This window comes from Tachypleus tridentatus, chromosome 2 (genome assembly GCF_004210375.1).
Source record: "Tachypleus tridentatus isolate NWPU-2018 chromosome 2, ASM421037v1, whole genome shotgun sequence".
In the NCBI taxonomy this organism is placed as follows: domain Eukaryota; kingdom Metazoa; phylum Arthropoda; class Merostomata; order Xiphosura; family Limulidae; genus Tachypleus; species Tachypleus tridentatus.
In genome coordinates, this window is record NC_134826.1 from 76,172,816 (window position 1) to 76,196,159 (window position 23,344).

Sequence of the window (23,344 nt, forward strand, 5' to 3'; positions counted from 1 at the left end):
TATCACTAAATACTGGTTAGGTTGTAAACATTCTATCACTAAATACTGGTTGGTTGTAAACATTCTATCACTAAATACTGGTTAGTTGTAAACATTCTATCACTAAATACTGGTTGGTTGTAAACATTCTATCACTAAATACTGGTTGGTTGTAAACATTCTATCACTAAATACTGGTTGGTTGTAAACATTCTATCACTAAATACTGGTTAGTTGTAAACATTCTAACTAAATACATTCTATCACTAAATACTGGTTAGTTGTAAACATTCTATCACTAAATACTGGTTGGTTGTAAACATTCTATCACTAAATACTGGTTGGTTGTAAACATTCTATCACTAAATACTGGTTGGTTGTAAACATTCTATCACTAAATACTGGTTAGTTGTAAACATTCTATCACTAAATACTGGTTAGTTGTAAACATTCTATCACTAAATACTGGTTAGTTGTAAACATTCTATCACTAAATACTGGTTAGTTGTAAACATTCTATCACTAAATACTGGTTGGTTGTAAACATTCTATCACTAAATACTGGTTTGTTGTAAACATTCTATCACTAAATACTGGTTAGTTGTTTCTATCACTAAATACTGGTTGGTTGTAAACATTCTATCACTAAATACTGGTTGGTTGTAAACATTCTATCACTAAATACTGGTTGGTTGTAAACATTCTATCACTAAATACTGGTTGGTTGTAAACATTCTATCACTAAATACTGGTTGTAAACATTCTATCACTAAATACTGGTTGTAAACATTCTATCACTACTGGTTGGTTGTAAACATTCTATCTGGTTGGTTGTAAACATTCTATCACTAAATACTGGTTGGTTGTAAACATTCTATCACTAAATACTGGTTGGGTTGTTGTAAACATTCTATCACTAAATACTGGTTGGTTGTAAACATTCTATCACTAAATACTGGTCACTAAATACTGGTTGGTTGTAAACATTCTATCACTAAATACTGGTTGGTTGTAAACATTCTATCACTAAATACTGGTTAGTTGTAAACATTCTATCACTAAATACTGGTTGGTTGTAAACATTCTATCACTAAATACTGGTTGGTTGTAAACATTCTATCACTAAATACTGGTTAGTTGTAAACATTCTATCACTAAATACTGGTTGGTTGTAAACATTCTATCACTAAATACTGGTTGGTTGTAAACATTCTATCACTAAATACTGGTTGGTTGTAAACATTCTATCACTAAATACTGGTTGGTTGTAAACATTCTATCACTAAATACTGGTTCTATCACTAAATACTGTTGTAAACATTCTATCACTAAATACTGGTTGGTTGTAAACATTCTATCACTAAATCACTAAATATCACTAAATACTGGTTGGTTGTAAACATTCTATCACTAAATACTGGTTAGTTGGAAACATTCTATCACTTAATACTGGTTAGTTCTAAACATTCTAACACTAAATACTGGTTAGTTGGAAACATTCTATCACTAAATACTGGTTAGTTGTAAACATTCTATCACTAAATACTGGTTAGTTGTAAACATTCTATCACTAAATACTGGTTAGTTGTAAACATTCTATCACTAAATAAATACTGGTTGGTTGTAAACATTCTATCACTAAATCTGGTTGGTTGTAAACATTCTATCACTAAATACTGGTTAGTTGTAAACATTCTATCACTAAATACTGGTTGGTTGTAAACATTCTATCACTAAATACTGGTTGGTTGTAAACATTCTATCACTAAATACTGGTTGGTTGTAAACATTCTATCACTAAATACTGGTTGGTTGTAAACATTCTATCACTAAATACTGGTTGGTTGTAAACATTCTATCACTAAATACTGGTTGGTTGTAAACATTCTATCACTAAATACTGGTTAGTTGTAAACATTCTATCACTAAATACTGGTTGGTTGTAAACATTCTATCACTAAATACTGGTTGGTTGTAAACATTCTATCACTAAATACTGGTTGGTTGTAAACATTCTATCACTAAATACTGGTTGGTTGTAAACATTCTATCACTAAATACTGGTTGGTAAACATTCTATCACTAAATACTGGTTGGTTGTAAACAACATTCTATCATTCTATCACTAAATACTGGTTGGTTGTAAACATTCTATCACTAAATACTGGTTGGTTGTAAACATTCTATCACTAAATACTGGTTAGTTGTAAACATTCTATCACTAAATACTGGTTGGTTGTAAACATTCTATCACTAAATACTGGTTGGTTGTAAACATTCTATCACTAAATACTGGTTGGTTGTAAACATTCTATCACTAAATACTGGTTGGTTGTAAACATTCTATCACTAAATACTGGTTCACTAAATTGTGGTTGGTTGTAAACATTCTATCACTAAATACTGGTTGGTTGTAAACATTCTATCACTAAATACTGGTTGGTTGTAAACATTCTATCACTAAATGGTGGTTGTAAACATTCTATCACTAAATACTGTAAACATTCTATCACTAAATACTGGTTGGTTGTAAACATTCTATCACTAAATACTGGTTGGTTGTAAACATTCTATCACTAAATACTGGTTGGTTGTAAACATTCTATCACTAAATTCTATCACTAAATACTGGTTGGTTGTAAACATTCTATCACTAAATACTGGTTGGTTGTAAACATTCTATCACTAAATACTGGTTGGTTGTAAACATTCTATCACTAAATACTGGTTGGTTGTAAACATTCTATCACTAAATACTGGTTGGTTGTAAACATTCTATCACTAAATACTGGTTGGTTGTAAACATTCTATCACTAAATACTGGTTGGTTGTAAACATTCTATCACTAAATACTGGTTGGTTGTAAACATTCTATCACTAAATACTGGTTGGTTGTAAACATTCTATCACTAAATACTGGTTGGTTGTAAACATTCTATCACTAAATACTGGTTGGTTGTAAACATTCTATCACTAAATACTGGTTGGTTGTAAACATTCTATCACTAAATACTGGTTGGTTGTAAACATTCTATCACTAAATACTGGTTTGTTGTAAACATTCTATCACTAAATACTGGTTAGTTGTAAACATTCTATCACTAAATACTGGTTAGTTGTAAACATTCTATCACTAAATACTGGTTAGTTGGAAACATTCTATCACTAAATGCTGGTTAGTTGGAAACATTCTATCACTAAATACTGGTTGGTTGTAAACATTCTATCACTAAATACTGGTTGGTTGTAAACATTCTATCACTAAATACTGGTTGGTTGTAAACATTCTATCACTAAATACTGGTTGGTTGTAAACATTCTATCACTAAATACTGGTTAGTTGTAAACATTCTATCACTAAATACTGGTTGGTTGTAAACATTCTATCACTAAATACTGGTTGGTTGTAAACATTCTATCACTAAATACTGGTTGGTTGTAAACATTCTATCACTAAATACTGGTTGGTTGTAAACATTCTATCACTAAATACTGGTTGGTTGTAAACATTCTATCACTAAATACTGGTTGGTTGTAAACATTCTATCACTAAATACTGGTTGGTTGTAAACATTCTATCACTAAATACTGGTTGGTTGTAAACATTCTATCACTAAATACTGGTTGGTTGTAAACATTCTATCACTAAATACTGGTTGGTTGTAAACATTCTATCACTAAATACATTCTATCACTAAATACTGGTTGGTTGTAGGTTGTAAACATTCTATCACTAAATACTGGTTGGTTGTAAACATTCTATCACTAAATACTGGTTGGTTGTAAACATTCTATCACTAAATACTGGTTGGTTGTAAACATTCTATCACTAAATACTGGTTAGTTGTAAACATTCTATCACTAAATACTGGTTGGTTGTAAACATTCTATCACTAAATACTGGTTGGTTGTAAACATTCTATCACTAAATACTGGTTAGTTGGAAACATTCTATCACTAAATACTGGATAGTTGTAAACATTCTATCACTAAATACTGGTTGGTTGTAAACATTCTATCACTAAATACTGGTTGGTTGGTAAACATTCTATCACTAAATACTGGTTGGTTGTAAACATTCTATCACTAAATACTGGTTAGTTGTAAACATTCTATCACTAAATACTGGTTGTAAACATTTGTAAACATTCTATCACTAAATACTGGTTGGTTGTAAACATTCTATCACTAAATACTGGTTGGTTGTAAACATTCTATCACTAAATACTGGTTAGTTGTAAACATCTATCTAAATACTGGTTGGTTGTAAACATTCTATCACTAAATACTGGTTGGTTGTAAACATTCTATCACTAAATACTGGTTGGTTGTAAACATTCTATCACTAAATACCGGTTAGTTGTAAACATTCTATCACTAAATGATGGTTAGTTGTAAACATTCTATCACTAAATACTGGTTGGTTGTAAACATTCTAAATACTGGTTGGTTGTAAACATTCTATCACTAAATACTGGTTGGTTGTTGGTTGTAAACATTCTATCACTAAATACTGGTTGGTTGTAAACATTCTATCACTAAATACTGGTTGGTTGTAAACATTCTATCACTAAATACTGGTTGGTTGTAAACATTCTATCACTAAATACTGGTTGGTTGTAAACATTCTATCACTAAATACTGGTTGGTTGTAAACATTCTATCACTAAATACTGGTTGGTTGTAAACATTCTATCACTAAATACTGGTTGGTTGTTGTAAACATTCTATCACTAAATACTGGTTGGTTGTAAACATTCTATCACTAAATACTGGTTGGTTGTAAACATTCTATCACTAAATACTGGTTGGTTGTAAACATTCTATCACTAAATACTGGTTGGTTGTAAACATTCTATCACTAAATACTGGTTGGTTGTAAACATTCTATCACTAAATACTGGTTGGTTGTAAACATTCTATCACTAAATACTGGTTGGTTGTAAACATTCTATCACTAAATACTGGTTGGTTGTAAACATTCTATCACTAAATACTGGTTGGTTGTAAACTATCACTAAATACTGGTTGGTTGTAAACATTCTATCACTAAATACTGGTTAGTTGTAAACATTCTATCACTAAATACTGGTTAGTTGTAAACATTCTATCACTAAATACTGGTTGGTTGTAAACATTCTATCACTAAATACTGGTTGGTTGTAAACATTCTATCACTAAATACTGGTTGGTTGTAAACATTCTATCACTAAATACTGGTTGGTTGTAAACATTCTATCACTAAATACTGGTTGGTTGTAAACATTCTATCACTAAATACTGGTTGGTTGTAAACATTCTATCACTAAATACTGGTTGGTTGTAAACATTCTATCACTAAATACTGGTTGGTTGTAAACATTCTATCACTAAATACTGGTTGGTTGTAAACATTCTATCACTAAATACTGGTTGGTTGTAAACATTCTATCACTAAATACTGGTTGGTTGTAAACATTCTATCACTAAATACTGGTTAGTTGGAAACATTCTATCACTAAATACTGGTTATTGTAAACATTCTATCACTAAATACTGGTTAGGTTGTAAACATTCTATCACTAAATACTGGTTAGTTGTAAACATTCTATCACTAAATACTGGTTGGTTGTAAACATTCTATCACTAAATACTGGTTAGTTGTAAACATTCTATCACTAAATACTGGTTGGTTGTAAACATTCTATCACTAAATACTGGTTAGTTGTAAACATTCTATCACTAAATACTGGTTGGTTGTAAACATTCTATCACTAAATACTGGTTGGTTGTAAACATTCTATCACTAAATACTGGTTGGTTGTAAACATTCTATCACTAAATACTGGTTGGTTGTAAACATTCTATCACTAAATACTGGTTGGTTGTAAACATTCTATCACTAAATACTGGTTGGTTGTAAATTCATTCTATCACTAAACTAAATACTGGTTGGTTGTAAACATTCTATCACTAAATACTGGTTGGTTGTAAACATTCTATCACTAAATACTGGTTGGTTGTAAACATTCTATCACTAAATACTGGTTGGTTGGTTGGTTGTAAACATTCTATCACTAAATACTGGTTGGTTGTAAACATTCTATCACTAAATACTGGTTGGTTGTAAACATTCTATCACTAAATACTGGTTGGTTGTAAACATTCTATCACTAAATACTGGTTGGTTGTAAACATTCTATCACTAAATACTGGTTGGTTGTAAACATTCTATCACTAAATACTGGTTGGTTGTAAACATTCTATCACTAAATACTGGTTGGTTGTAAACATTCTATCACTAAATACTGGTTGGTTGTAAACATTCTATCACTAAATACTGGTTGGTTGTAAACATTCTATCACTAAATACTGGTTAGTTGTAAACATTCTATCACTAAATACTGGTTGGTTGTAAACATTCTATCACTAAATACTGGTTGGTTGTAAACATTCTATCACTAAATACTGGTTGGTTGTAAACATTCTATCACTAAATACTGGTTGGTTGTAAACATTCTATCACTAAATACTGGTTGGTTGTAAACATTCTATCACTAAATACTGGTTGGTTGTAAACATTCTATCACTAAATACTGGTTAGTTGTAAACATTCTATCACTAAATACTGGTTAGTTGTAAACATTCTATCACTAAATACTGGTTGGTTGTAAACATTCTATCACTAAATACTGGTTGGTTGTAAACATTCTATCACTAAATACTGGTTGGTTGTAAACATTCTATCACTAAATACTGGTTGGTTGTAAACATTCTATCACTAAATACTGGTTGGTTGTAAACATTCTATCACTAAATACTGGTTGGTTGTAAACATTCTATCACTAAATACTGGTTGGTTGTAAACATTCTATCACTAAATACTGGTTGGTTGTAAACATTCTATCACTAAATACTGGTTGGTTGTAAACATTCTATCACTAAATACTGGTTGGTTGTAAACATTCTATCACTAAATACTGGTTGGTTGTAAACATTCTATCACTAAATACTGGTTGGTTGTAAACATTCTATCACTAAATACTGGTTGGTTGTAAACATTCTATCACTAAATACTGGTTGGTTGTAAACATTCTATCACTAAATACTGGTTGGTTGTAAACATTCTATCACTAAATACTGGTTGGTTGTAAACATTCTATCACTAAATACTGGTTAGTTGTAAACATTCTATCACTAAATACTGGTTAGTTGTAAACATTCTATCACTAAATACTGGTTGGTTGTAAACATTCTATCACTAAATACTGGTTGGTTGTAAACATTCTATCACTAAATACTGGTTGGTTGTAAACATTCTATCACTAAATACTGGTTGGTTGTAAACATTCTATCACTAAATACTGGTTGGTTGTAAACATTCTATCACTAAATACTGGTTGGTTGTAAACATTCTATCACTAAATACTGGTTGGTTGTAAACATTCTATCACTAAATACTGGTTGGTTGTAAACATTCTATCACTAAATACTGGTTGGTTGTAAACATTCTATCACTAAATACTGGTTGGTTGTAAACATTCTATCACTAAATACTGGTTGGTTGTAAACATTCTATCACTAAATACTGGTTGGTTGTAAACATTCTATCACTAAATACTGGTTGGTTGTAAACATTCTATCACTAAATACTGGTTGGTTGTAAACATTCTATCACTAAATACTGGTTGGTTGGTTGTAAACATTCTATCACTAAATACTGGTTTGTTGTAAACATTCTATCACTAAATACTGGTTAGTTGTAAACATTCTATCACTAAATACTGGTTAGTTGTAAACATTCTATCACTAAATACTGGTTGGTTGTAAACATTCTATCACTAAATACTGGTTAGTTGTAAACATTCTATCACTAAATACTGGTTGGTTGTAAACATTCTATCACTAAATACTGGTTGGTTGTAAACATTCTATCACTAAATACTGGTTGGTTGTAAACATTCTATCACTAAATACTGGTTGGTTGTAAACATTCTATCACTAAATACTGGTTGGTTGTAAACATTCTATCACTAAATACTGGTTGGTTGTAAACATTCTATCACTAAATACTGGTTGGTTGTAAACATTCTATCACTAAATACTGGTTGGTTGTAAACATTCTATCACTAAATACTGGTTGGTTGTAAACATTCTATCACTAAATACTGGTTAGTTGTAAACATTCTATCACTAAATACTGGTTAGTTGTAAACATTCTATCACTAAATACTGGTTGGTTGTAAACATTCTATCACTAAATACTGGTTAGTTGTAAACATTCTATCACTAAATACTGGTTAGTTGTAAACATTCTATCACTAAATACTGGTTAGTTGTAAACATTCTATCACTAAATACTGGTTGGTTGTAAACATTCTATCACTAAATACTGGTTGGTTGTAAACATTCTATCACTAAATACTGGTTGGTTGTAAACATTCTATCACTAAATACTGGTTGGTTGTAAACATTCTATCACTAAATACTGGTTGGTTGTAAACATTCTATCACTAAATACTGGTTGGTTGTAAACATTCTATCACTAAATACTGGTTGGTTGTAAACATTCTATCACTAAATACTGGTTGGTTGTAAACTATTCTATCACTAAATACTGGTTGGTTGTAAACATTCTATCACTAAATACTGGTTGGTTGTAAACATTCTATCACTAAATACTGGTTGGTTGTAAACATTCTATCACTAAATACTGGTTGGTTGTAAACATTCTATCACTAAATACTGGTTGGTTGTAAACATTCTATCACTAAATACTGGTTGGTTGTAAACATTCTATCACTAAATACTGGTTGGTTGTAAACATTCTATCACTAAATACTGGTTGGTTGTAAACATTCTATCACTAAATATCACTGGTTTGGTTGTAAACATTCTATCACTAAATACTGGTTGGTTGTAAACATTCTATCACTAAATACTGGTTGGTTGTAAACATTCTATCACTAAATACTGGTTGGTTGTAAACATTCTATCACTAAATACTGGTTGTTGTAAACATTCTATCACTAAATACTGGTTGGTTTGTAAACATTCTATCACTAAATACTGGTTGGTTGTAAACATTCTATCACTAAATACTGGTTGGTTGTAAACATTCTATCACTAAATACTGGTTGGTTGTAAACATTCTATCACTAAATACTGGTTGGTTGTAAACATTCTATCACTAAATACTGGTTGGTTGTAAACATTCTATCACTAAATACTGGTTGGTTGTAAACATTCTATCACTAAATACTGGTTAGTTGTAAACATTCTATCACTAAATACTGGTTGGTTGTAAACATTCTATCACTAAATACTGGTTGGTTGTAAACATTCTATCACTAAATACTGGTTGGTTGTAAACATTCTATCACTAAATACTGGTTGGTTGTAAACATTCTATCACTAAATACTGGTTGGTTGTAAACATTCTATCACTAAATACTGGTTGGTTGTAAACATTCTATCACTAAATACTGGTTGGTTGTAAACATTCTATCACTAAATACTGGTTGGTTGTAAACATTCTATCACTAAATACTGGTTGGTTGTAAACATTCTATCACTAAATACTGGTTGGTTGTAAACATTCTATCACTAAATACTGGTTGGTTGTAAACATTCTATCACTAAATACTGGTTGGTTGTTGTAAACATTCTATTAAATACTGGTTGGTTGTAAACATTCTATCACTAAATACTGGTTGGTTGTAAACATTCTATCACTAAATACTGGTTGGTTGTAAACATTCTATCACTAAATACTGGTTGGTTGTAAACATTCTATCACTAAATACTGGTTGGTTGTAAACATTCTATCACTAAATACTGGTTGGTTGTAAACATTCTATCACTAAATACTGGTTGGTTGTAAACATTCTATCACTAAATACTGGTTGGTTGTAAACATTCTATCACTAAATACTGGTTGGTTGTAAACATTCTATCACTAAATACTGGTTGTTGTAAACATTCTATCACTAAATACTGGTTGGTTGTAAACATTCTATCACTAAATACTGGTTGGTTGTAAACATTCTATCACTAAATACTGGTTGGTTGTAAACATTCTATCACTAAATACTGGTTGGTTGTAAACATTCTATCACTAAATACTGGTTGTTGTAAACATTCTATCACATTCTATCACTAAATTCTATCTGGTTAGTTGTAAACATTCTATCACTAAATACTGGTTGGTTGTAAACATTCTATCACTAAATACTGGTTGGTTGTAAACATTCTATCACTAAATACTGGTTAGTTGTAAACATTCTATCACTAAATACTGGTTGGTTGTAAACATTCTATCACTAAATACTGGTTAGTTGTAAACATTCTATCACTAAATACTGGTTGGTTGTAAACATTCTATCACTAAATACTGGTTAGTTGTAAACATTCTATCACTAAATACTGGTTGGTTGTAAACATTCTATCACTAAATACTGGTTAAACATTCTATCACTAAATACTGGTTGTTGTAAACATTCTATCACTAAATACTGGTTAGTTGTAAACATTCTATCACTAAATACTGGTTAGTTGTAAACATTCTATCACTAAATACTGGTTGGTTGTAAACATTCTATCACTAAATACTGGTTGGTTGTAAACATTCTATCACTAAATACTGGTTGGTTGTAAACATTCTATCACTAAATACTGGTTGGTTGTAAACATTCTATCACTAAATACTGGTTGTTGTAAACATTCTATCACTAAATACTGGTTGTAAACATTCTATCACTAAATACTGGTTGGTTGTAAACATTCTATCACTAAATACTGGTTGGTTGTAAACATTCTATCACTAAATACTGGTTGGTTGTAAACATTCTATCACTAAATACTGGTTGGTTGTAAACATTCTATCACTAAATACTGGTTGGTTGTAAACATTCTATCACTAAATACTGGTTGGTTGTAAACATTCTATCACTAAATACTGGTTGGTTGTAAACATTCTATCACTAAATACTGGTTATCACTAAATACTGGTTGTAAACATTCTATCACTAAATACTGGTTGGTTGTAAACATTCTATCACTAAATACTGGTTAGTTGTAAACATTCTATCACTAAATACTGGTTAAAACATTCTATCACTAAATACTGGTTAGGTTGTAAACATTCTATCACTAAATACTGGTTAGTTGTAAACATTCTATCACTAAATACTGGTTAGTTGGTTAGTTGTAAACATTCTAAACATTCTATCACTAAATACTGGTTGGTTGTAAACATTCTATCACTAAATACTGGTTGGTTGTAAACATTCTATCACTAAATACTGGTTGGTTGTAAACATTCTATCACTAAATACTGGTTGGTTGTAAACATTCTATCACTAAATACTGGTTGGTTGTAAACATTCTATCACTAAATACTGGTTGGTTGTAAACATTCTATCACTAAATACTGGTTGGTTGTAAACATTCTATCACTAAATACTGGTTGGTTGTAAACATTCTATCACTAAATACTGGTTGGTTGTAAACATTCTATCACTAAATACTGGTTGGTTGTAAACATTCTATCACTAAATACTGGTTGGTTGTATTCATTCTATCACTAAATACTGGTTGGTTGTAAACATTCTATCACTAAATACTGGTTGGTTGTAAACATTCTATCACTAAATACTGGTTGTAAACATTCTATCACTAAATACTGGTTGGTTGTAAACATTCTATCACTAAATACTGGTTGGTTGTAAACATTCTATCACTAAATACTGGTTGGTTGTAAACATTCTATCACTAAATACTGGTTGGTTGTAAACATTCTATCACTAAATACTGGTTGTTGTAAACATTCTATCACTAAATACTGGTTGGTTGTAAACATTCTATCACTAAATACTGGTTGGTTGTAAACATTCTATCACTAAATACTGGTTGGTTGTAAACATTCTATCACTAAATACTGGTTGGTTGTAAACATTCTATCACTAAATACTGGTTGGTTGTAAACATTCTATCACTAAATACTGGTTAGTTGTAAACATTCTATCACTAAATACTGGTTGGTTGTAAACATTCTATCACTAAATACTGGTTAGTTGTAAACATTCTATCACTAAATACTGGTTGGTTGTAAACATTCTATCACTAAATACTGGTTGGTTGTAAACATTCTATCACTAAATACTGGTTGGTTGTAAACATTCTATCACTAAATACTGGTTGGTTGTAAACATTCTATCACTAAATACTGGTTGGTTGTAAACATTCTATCACTAAATACTGGTTGGTTGGTAAACATTCTATCACTAAATACTGGTTGGTTGTAAACATTCTATCACTAAATACTGGTTGGTTGTAAACATTCTATCACTAAATACTGGTTGGTTGTAAACATTCTATCACTAAATACTGGTTGGTTGTAAACATTCTATCACTAAATACTGGTTGGTTGTAAACATTCTATCACTAAATACTGGTTGGTTGTAAACATTCTATCACTAAATACTGGTTGGTTGTAAACATTCTATCACTAAATACTGGTTGGTTGTAAACATTCTATCACTAAATACTGGTTGGTTGTAAACATTCTATCACTAAATACTGGTTGGTTGTAAACATTCTATCACTAAATACTGGTTGGTTGTAAACATTCTATCACTAAATACTGGTTGGTTGTAAACATTCTATCACTAAATACTGGTTGGTTGTAAACATTCTATCACTAAATACTGGTTGTAAACATTCTATCACTAAATACTGGTTGGTTGTAAACATTCTATCACTAAATACTGGTTAGTTGTAAACATTCTATCACTAAATACTGGTTAGTTGTAAACATTCTATCACTAAATACTGGTTAGTTGTAAACATTCTATCACTAAATACTGGTTAGTTGTAAACATTCTATCACTAAATACTGGTTAGTTGTAAACATTCTATCACTAAATACTGGTTGGTTGTAAACATTCTATCAACATTCTATCACTAAATATTCTGGTTACTGGTTGGTTGTAAACATTCTATCACTAAATACTGGTTAGTTGTAAACATTCTATCACTAAATACTGGTTAGTTGTAAACATTCTATCACTAAATACTGGTTGGTTGTAAACATTCTATCACTAAATACTGGTTTGTTGTAAACATTCTATCACTAAATACTGGTTGGTTGTAAACATTCTATCACTAAATACTGGTTTGTTGTAAACATTCTATCACTGAATACTGGTTAGTTGTAAACATTCTATCACTAAATGCTGGTTAGTTGTAAACATTCTATCACTAAATACTGGTTAGTTGTAAACATTCTATCACTAAATACTGGTTGGTTGTAAACATTCTATCACTAAATACTGGTTAAAACATTCTATCACTAAATACTGGTTGGTTGTAAACATTCTATCACTAAATACTGGTTGGTTGTAAACATTCTATCACTAAATACTGGTTGGTTGTAAACATTCTATCACATTCTAAATACTGGTTGGTTGTAAACATGGTTCTAATAAATACTGGTTGGTTGTAAATTCATTCTATCACTAAATACTGGTTGGTTGTAAACATTCTATCACTAAATACTGGTTGGTTGTAAACATTCTATCACTAAATACTGGTTAGTTGTAAACATTCTATCACTAAATACTGGTTGGTTGTAAACATTCTATCACTAAATACTGGTTGGTTGTAAACATTCTATCACTAAATACTGGTTAGTTGTAAACATTCTATCACTAAATACTGGTTGGTTGTAAACATTCTATCACTAAATACTGGTTGGTTGTAAACATTCTATCACTAAATACTGGTTGGTTGTAAACATTCTATCACTAAATACTGGTTGGTTGTAAACATTCTATCACTAAATACTGGTTGGTTGTAAACATTCTATCACTAAATACTGGTTGGTTGTAAACATTCTATCACTAAATACTGGTTAGGTTGTAAACATTCTATCACTAAATACTGGTTGGTTGTAAACATTCTATCACTAAATACTGGTTGGTTGTAAACATTCTATCACTAAATACTGGTTGGTTGTAAACATTCTATCACTAAATACTGGTTGGTTGTAAACATTCTATCACTAAATACTGGTTGGTTGTAAACATTCTATCACTAAATACTGGTTGGTTGTAAACATTCTATCACTAAATACTGGTTGGTTGTAAACATTCTATCACTAAATACTGGTTGGTTGTAAACATTCTATCACTAAATACTGGTTAGTTGTAAACATTCTATCACTAAATACTGGTTAGTTGTAAACATTCTATCACTAAATACTGGTTAACATTCTATCACTAAATACTGGTTAGTTGTAAACATTCTATCACTAAATACTGGTTGGTTGTAACATTCTATCACTAAATACTGGTTGGTTGTAAACATTCTATCACTAAATACTGGTTGGTTGTAAAACATTCTATCACTAAATACTGGTTGGTTGTAAACATTCTATCACTAAATACTGGTTGGTTGTAAACATTCTATCACTAAATACTGGTTGGTTGTAAACATTCTATCACTAAATACTGGTTGGTTGTAAACATTCTATCACTGGTTGGTTGTAAACATTCTATCACTAAATACTGGTTGGTTGTAAACTTCTATTGGTAAATAAACATTCTATCACTAAATATACTGGTTGGTTGTAAACATTCTATCACACTAAATTGGTTGTAAACATTCTATCACTAAATACTGGTTGGTTGTAAACATTCTATCACTAAATACTGGTTGGTTGTAAACATTCTATCACTAAATACTGGTTGGTTGTAAACATTCTATCACTAAATACTGGTTGGTTGTAAACATTCTATCACTAAATACTGGTTGGTTGTAAACATTCTATCACTAAATACTGGTTGGTTGTAAACATTCTATCACTAAATACTGGTTGGTTGTAAACATTCTATCACTAAATACTGGTTGGTTGTAAACATTCTATCACTAAATACTGGTTGGTTGTAAACATTCTATCACTAAATACTGGTTGGTTGTAAACATTCTATCACTAAATACTGGTTGGTTGTAAACATTCTATCACTAAATACTGGTTGTTGTTGTAAACATTCTATCACTAAATACTGGTTGGTTGTAAACATTCTATCACTAAATACTGGTTGGTTGTAAACATTCTATCACTAAATACTGGTTGGTTGTAAACATTCTATCACTAAATACTGGTTGGTTGTAAACATTCTATCACTAAATACTGGTTGGTTGTAAACATTCTATCACTAAATACTGGTTAGTTGTAAACATTCTATCACTAAATACTGGTTAGTTGTAAACATTCTATCACTAAATACTGGTTAGGTTGTAAACATTCTATCACTAAATACTGGTTAGTTGTAAACATTCTATCACTAAATACTGGTTAGTTGTAAACATTCTATCACTAAATACTGGTTGGTTGTAAACATTCTATCACTAAATACTGGTTGGTTGTAAACATTCTATCACTAAATACTGGTTGGTTGTAAACATTCTATCACTAAATACTGGTTGGTTGTAAACATTCTATCACTAAATACTGGTTGGTTGTAAACATTCTATCACTAAATACTGGTTGGTTGTAAACATTCTATCACTAAATACTGGTTGGTTGTAAACATTCTATCACTAAATACTGGTTGGTTGTAAACATTATATCACTAAATACTGGTTAGTTGTAAACATTCTATCACTAAATACTGGTTAGTTGTAAACATTCTATCACTAAATACTGGTTGGTTGTAAACATTCTATCACTAAATACTGGTTGGTTGTAAACATTCTATCACTAAATACTGGTTGGTTGTAAACATTCTATCACTAAATACTGGTTGGTTGTAAACATTCTATCACTAAATACTGGTTGGTTGTAAACATTCTATCACTAAATACTGGTTGGTTGTAAACATTCTATCACTAAATACTGGTTGGTTGTAAACATTCTATCACTAAATACTGGTTGGTTGTAAACATTCTATCACTAAATACTGGTTGGTTGTAAACATTCTATCACTAAATACTGGTTGGTTGTAAACATTCTATCACTAAATACTGGTTGGTTGTAAACATTCTATCACTAAATACTGGTTAGTTGTAAACATTCTATAACTAAATACTGAATAGTTGTAAACATTCTATCACTAAATACTGGTTAGTTGTAAACATTCTATCACTAAATACTGGTTTGTTGTAAACATTCTATCACTAAATACTGGTTAGTTGTAAACATTCTATCACTAAATACTGGTTAGTTGTAAACATTCTATCACTAAATACTGGTTGGTTGTAAACATTCTATCACTAAATACTGGTTGGTTGTAAACATTCTATCACTAAATACTGGTTGGTTGTAAACATTCTATCACTAAATACTGGTTGTTGTAAACATTCTATCACTAAATACTGGTTAGTTGTAAACATTCTATCACTAAATACTGGTTGGTTGTAAACATTCTATCACTAAATACTGGTTAGTTGTAAACATTCTATCACTAAATACTGGTTGGTTGTAAACATTCTATCACTAAATACTGGTTGGTTGTAAACATTCTATCACTAAATACTGGGTTGGTTGTAAACATTCTATCACTAAATACTGGTTGGTTGTAAACATTCTATCACTAAATACTGGTTGGTTGTAAACATTCTATCACTAAATACTGGTTAGTTGTAAACATTCTATCACTAAATACTGGTTAGTTGTAAACATTCTATCACTAAATACTGGTTAGTTGTAAACGTTCTATCACTAAATACTGGTTAGTTGTAAACATTCTATCACTAAATACTGGTTGGTTGTAACATTCTATCACTAAATACTGGTTAGTTGTAAACATTCTATCACTAAATACTGGTTGGTTGTAAACATTCTATCACTAAATACTGGTTGGTTGTAAACATTCTATCACTAAATACTGGTTGGTTGTAAACATTCTATCACTAAATACTGGTTGGTTGTAAACATTCTATCACTAAATACTGGTTGGTTGTAAACATTCTATCACTAAATACTGGTTAGTTGTAAACATTCTATCACTAAATACTGGTTAGTTGTAAACATTCTATCACTAAATACTGGTTAGTTGTAAACATTCTATCACTAAATACTGGTTAGTTGTAAACATTCTATCACTAAATACTGGTTAGTTGTAAACATTCTATCACTAAATACTGGTTGGTTGTAAAACATTCTATCACTAAATACTGGTTAGGTTGTAAACATTCTATCACTAAATACTGGTTAGTTGTAAACATTCTATCACTAAATACTGGTTGGTTGTAAACATTCTATCACTAAATACTGGTTAGTTGTAAACATTCTATCACTAAATACTGGTTAGTTGTAAACATTCTATCACTAAATACTGGTTAGGTGTAAACATTCTATCACTAAATACTGGTTGGTTGTAAACATTCTATCACTAAATACTGGTTAGGTTGTAAACATTCTATCACTAAATACTGGTTAGTTGTAAACATTCTATCACTAAATACTGGTTGGTTGTAAACATTCTATCACTAAATACTGGTTGGTTGTAAACATTCTATCACTAAATACTGGTTGGTTGTAAACATTCTATCACTAAATACTGGTTAGGTTGTAAACATTCTATCACTAAATACTGGTTGGTTGTAAACATTCTATCACTAAATACTGGTTGGTTGTAAACATTCTATCACTAAATACTGGTTAGTTGTTGTAAACATTCTATCACTAAATACTGGTTGGTTGTAATCACTAAATACTGGTTGGTTGTAAACATTCTATCACTAAATACTGGTTGGTTGTAAACATTCTATCAAAATACTGGTTATTGTAAACATTCTATCACTAAATACTGGTTAGTTGTAAACATTCTATCACTAAATACTGGTTGGTTGTAAACATTCTATCACTAAATACTGGTTGGTTGTAAACATTCTATCACTAAATACTGGTTGGTTGTAAACATTCTATCACTAAATACTGGTTGGTTGTAAACATTCTATCACTAAATACTGGTTAGTTGTAAACATTCTATCACTAAATACTGGTTGGTTGTAAACATTCTATCACTAAATACTGGTTAGTTGTAAACATTCTATCACTAAATACTGGTTAGTTGTAAACATTCTATCACTAAATACTGGTTAGTTGTAAACATTCTATCACTAAATACTGGTTAGTTGTAAACATTCTATCACTAAATACTGGTTAGTTGTAAACATTCTATCACTAAATACTGGTTGGTTGTAAACATTCTATCACTAAATACTGGTTTGTTGTAAACATTCTATCACTAAATACTGGTTGGTTGTAAACATTCTATCACTAAATACTGGTTGGTTGTAAACATTCTATCACTTAAATACTAAATACTGGTTAGTTGTAAACATTCTATCACTAAATACTGGTTGGTTGTAAACATTCTATCACTAAATACTGGTTAGTTGTAAACATTCTATCACTAAATACTGGTTGGTTGTAAACATTCTATCACTAAATACTGGTTAGTTGTAAACATTCTATCACTAAATACTGGTTGGTTGTAAACATTCTATCACTAAATACTGGTTGGTTTGTAAACATTCTATCACTAAATACTGGTTGGTTGTAAACATTCTATCACTAAATACTGGTTCATTCTATCACTAAATACTGGTTAAACATTCTATCACTAAATACTGGTTGTAAACATTCTATCACTAAATACTGGTATCACTATCACTAAATACTGGTTGGTTGTAAACATTCTATCACTAAATACTGGTTGGTTGTAAACATTCTATCACTAAATACTGGTTAGTTGTAAACATTCTATCACTAAATACTGGTTAGTTGTAAACATTCTATCACTAAATACTGGTTGGTTGTAAACATTCTATCACTAAATACTGGTTGGTTGTAAACATTCTATCACTAAATACTGGTTGGTTGTAAACATTCTATCACTAAATACTGGTTGGTTGTAAACATTCTATCACTAAATACTGGTTGGTTGTAAACATTCTATCACTAAATACTGGTTGGTTGTAAATTCTATCACTAAATACTATTAAATACTGGTTAGTTGTAAACATTCTATCACTAAATACTGGTTGGTTGTAAACATTCTATCACTAAATACTGGTTGGTTGTAAACATTCTATCACTAAATACTGGTTAGTTGTAAACATTCTATCACTAAATACTGGTTGGTTGTAAACATTCTATCACTAAATACTGGTTGGTTGTAAACATTCTATCACTAAATACTGGTTAGTTGTAAACATTCTATCACTAAATACTTGGTTGTAAACATTCTATCACTAAATACTGGTTGGTTGTAAACATTCTATCACTAAATACTGTTGTTGTAAACATTCTATCACTAAATACTGGTTAGTTGTAAACATTCTATCACTAAATACTGGTTGTTGTAAACATTCTATCACTAAATACTGGTTGGTTGTAAACATTCTATCACTAAATGCCGGTTAGTTGTAAACATTCTATCACTAAATACTGGTTAGTTGTAAACATTCTATCACTAAATACTGGTTGGTTGTAAACATTCTATCACTAAATACTGGTTGGTTGTAAACATTCTATCACTAAATACTGGTTAGTTGTAAACATTCTATCACTAAATACTGGTTAGGTTGTAAACATTCTATCACTAAATACTGGTTGGTTGTAAACATTCTATCACTAAATACTGGTTGGTTGTAAACATTCTATCACTAAATACTGGTTGGTTGTAAACATTCTATCACTAAATACTGGTTGGTTGTAAACATTCTATCTGGTTGGTTGTAAACATTCTATCACTAAATACTGGTTAAACATTCTATCACTAAATACTGGTTGTTGTAAACATTCTATCACTAAATACTGGTTGGTTGTAAACATTCTATCACTAAATACTGGTTGGTTGTAAACATTCTATCACTAAATACTGGTTGTTTGTAAACATTCTATCACTAAATACTGGTTAGTTGTAAACATTCTATCACTAAATACTGGTTAGTTGTAAACATTCTATCACTAAATACTGGTTGGTTGTAAACATTCTATCACTAAATACTGGTTAGTTGTAAACATTCTATCACTAAATACTGGTTAGTTGTAAACATTCTATCACTAAATACTGGTTGGTTGTAAACATTCTATCACTAAATACTGGTTGGTTGTAAACATTCTATCACTAAATACTGGTTATTGTAAACATTCTATCACTAAATACTGGTTGGTTGTAAACATTCTATCACTAAATACTGGTTAGTTGTAAACATTCTATCACTAAATACTGGTTAGTTGTAAACATTCTATCACTAAATACTGGTTAGTTGTAAACATTCTATCACTAAATACTGGTTGGTTGTAAACATTCTATCACTAAATACTGGTTAGTTGTAAACATTCTATCACTAAATACTGGTTGGTTGTAAACATTCTATCACTAAATACTGGTTAGGTTGTAAACATTCTATCACTAAATACTGGTTGTAAACATTCTATCACTAAATACTGGTTGGTTGTAAACAGGTTGTAAACATTCTATCACTAAATACTGGTTAGTTGTAAACATTCTATCACTAAATACTGGTTGGTTGTAAACATTCTATCACTAAATACTGGTTAGTTGTAAACATTCTATCACTAAATACTGGTTAGTTGTAAACATTCTATCACTAAATACTGGTTGGTTTCTATCACTAAATACTGGTTAAACATTCTATCACTAAATACTGGTTGGTTGTAAACATTCTATCACTAAATACTGGTTGTTGTAAACATTCTATCACTAAATACTGGTTGGTTGTAAACATTCTATCACTAAATACTGGTTGGTTGTAAACATTCTATCACTAAATACTGGTTGGTTGTAAACATTCTATCACTAAATACTGGTTGTTGTAAACATTCTATCACTAAATACTGGTTGGTTGTAAACATTCTATCACTAAATACTGGTTGGTTGTAAACATTCTATCACTAAATACTAAATATTCTATCACTAAATTGGTTGTAAACATTCTATCACTAAATACTGGTTAGTTGTAAACATTCTATCACTAAATACTGGTTAGTTGTAAACATTCTATCACTAAATACTGGTTGGTTGTTCTATCAACATTCTATCACTAAATACTGGTTAGTTGTAAACATTCTATCACTAAATACTGGTTGGTTGTAAACATTCTATCACTAAATACTGGTTAGTTGTAAACATTCTATCACTAAATACTGGTTAGTTGTAAACATTCTATCACTAAATACTGGTTAGTTGTAAACATTCTATCACTAAATACTGGTTAGTTGTAAACATTCTATCACTAAATACTGGTTGGTTGTAAACATTCTATCACTAAATACTGGTTAGTTGTAAACATTCTATCACTAAATACTGGTTAGTTGTAAACATTCTATCACTAAATACTGGTTATTGTAAACATTCTATCACTAAATACTGGTTAGTTGTAAACATTCTATCACTAAATACTGGTTAGTTGTAAACATTCTATCACTAAATACTGGTTGGTTGTAAACATTCTATCACTAAATACTGGTTAGTTGTAAACATTCTATCACTAAATACTGGTTGGTTGTAAACATTCTATCACTAAATACTGGTTAGTTGTAAACATTCTATCACTAAATACTGGTTAGTTGTAAACATTCTATCACTAAATACTGGTTAGTTGTAAACATTCTATCACTAAATACTGGTTAGTTGTAAACATTCTATCACTAAATACTGGTTGGTTGTAAACATTCTATCACTAAATACTGGTTAGTTGTAAACATTCTATCACTAAATACTGGTTTATAGCATTAAAAGAAGCTTTTCGTCTCCACTAATAAAATCTTATCAATAATACATGTAACTATGAAAGTATAATTTGTATACTACACAAAATAGGAATACACAAAATAATAACAAAAATTAAATTAAAATGTGCTAAAAAGCACAACGTTTACGAACTGACAGCTCCAGGCAGTAAATCTGCTTACAATTGTGAACAAATATTGTCCTGTTTCTTGAAAAATGTCAGTAGTCATGTGATCATGGTGAAGCTGAGTTTCTGCGTTTCTTTTTATTGTGAAACACAAAACTACACAATGGGGGAATCTATACCATAAAGACGCCGGGTATCGAAATCCTATTTTTAACGTTATAACCCTTCTGACTTACTCTTTATCCACAAGAAGCCAAAATTAGTCAACAAATGATATGTTTCTTTGTGTATAGCTAAGACAATACTTCGAACCTGTTCAAAAATTTTATTTATCTATAAAACATTTGTAGACAGCCAAAAATGCCTGGTTGGTTGGTTGCTTAATGTTTATTGGCACAAAGCAACTGAACTATCTGTTCCAAACGCCGGTAAAAAAGTAAAAAGGAATCATGCTAAAACAGAACATAGTACAATTTTCGAATTGAAATCTTAAATAGAGTTAAAAAGACCAAAGGCCCTTAGAAAGGTAAAAACACAACTGAGGTAGACATTATCACCCTCACCAATGACATTGACCAATTTCAAGGGCGTAAAAATATATTTAAAATGGTGCGTTCGCTCTCGATCGTAACGACGGCATGACAGTAAGATATGTACTATGCGACTTGAGAGCCACACAGACCACACATTGGAACATGAGTACCAAATTAAAGAAAGTCCTAAGTTAAAAAACTGTAACCAGTGCGTAGACTAACCAGAACAACTTCCTACTTCCCATCCTTACGGAAGCAAAACGGACAAAGAGCAATAGAAGGTTTGATTTAGAAAGCTTATTGTCATGTTGCTCACTCCATGTCGACTGCCAACCGGCACTGAGCCAAGCCTTGAATACAGGACCGTAGTCCATGTATAGAACAGATACGCCAATGATAGTACTAGAGCAGGCTAACTTAGCTACGACGTCGGTGAGCTCGTTCTTGCGAATTCCAACATGGTCTGGTATCCAGATAAACTAGACAGAAGTAGATGATAGAGAGAAATGGGCCAGTTGGTTTTGAATATTGGTGAGAATAGGGTGAGAACTAACGTGAAGTTATTTCAGAGCTAACAGATGCTAAATGAATCGGTGCACATAGTACAGTTCGTGTACTGCATAACTTCTATGTGATCCAGAGCAAGAGAAATGGCGAACAATTCGGCAGTGAACAAAGAAACTGTAGAGGGGACTCTGTGTGCAACAACCAAATCACAGCAAACCATGATAGAGTCCACAGAGTTATCTGATTTCGAACCATCTATATAAATGGGTATGGAAGGATGTTTCGAAAGATGTTCGGCAAATATAAGGTGATACTTCCAATCAGGACTATCTGCCTTCATCAGATGACTGCAAGAAAGGTCACATTTAGGGATAGAAATTAGCCACGGTGGGATGGAATGATTTGTGGATATCGCTATATTATGTAAAGATAAACTTAATTTATTCAAC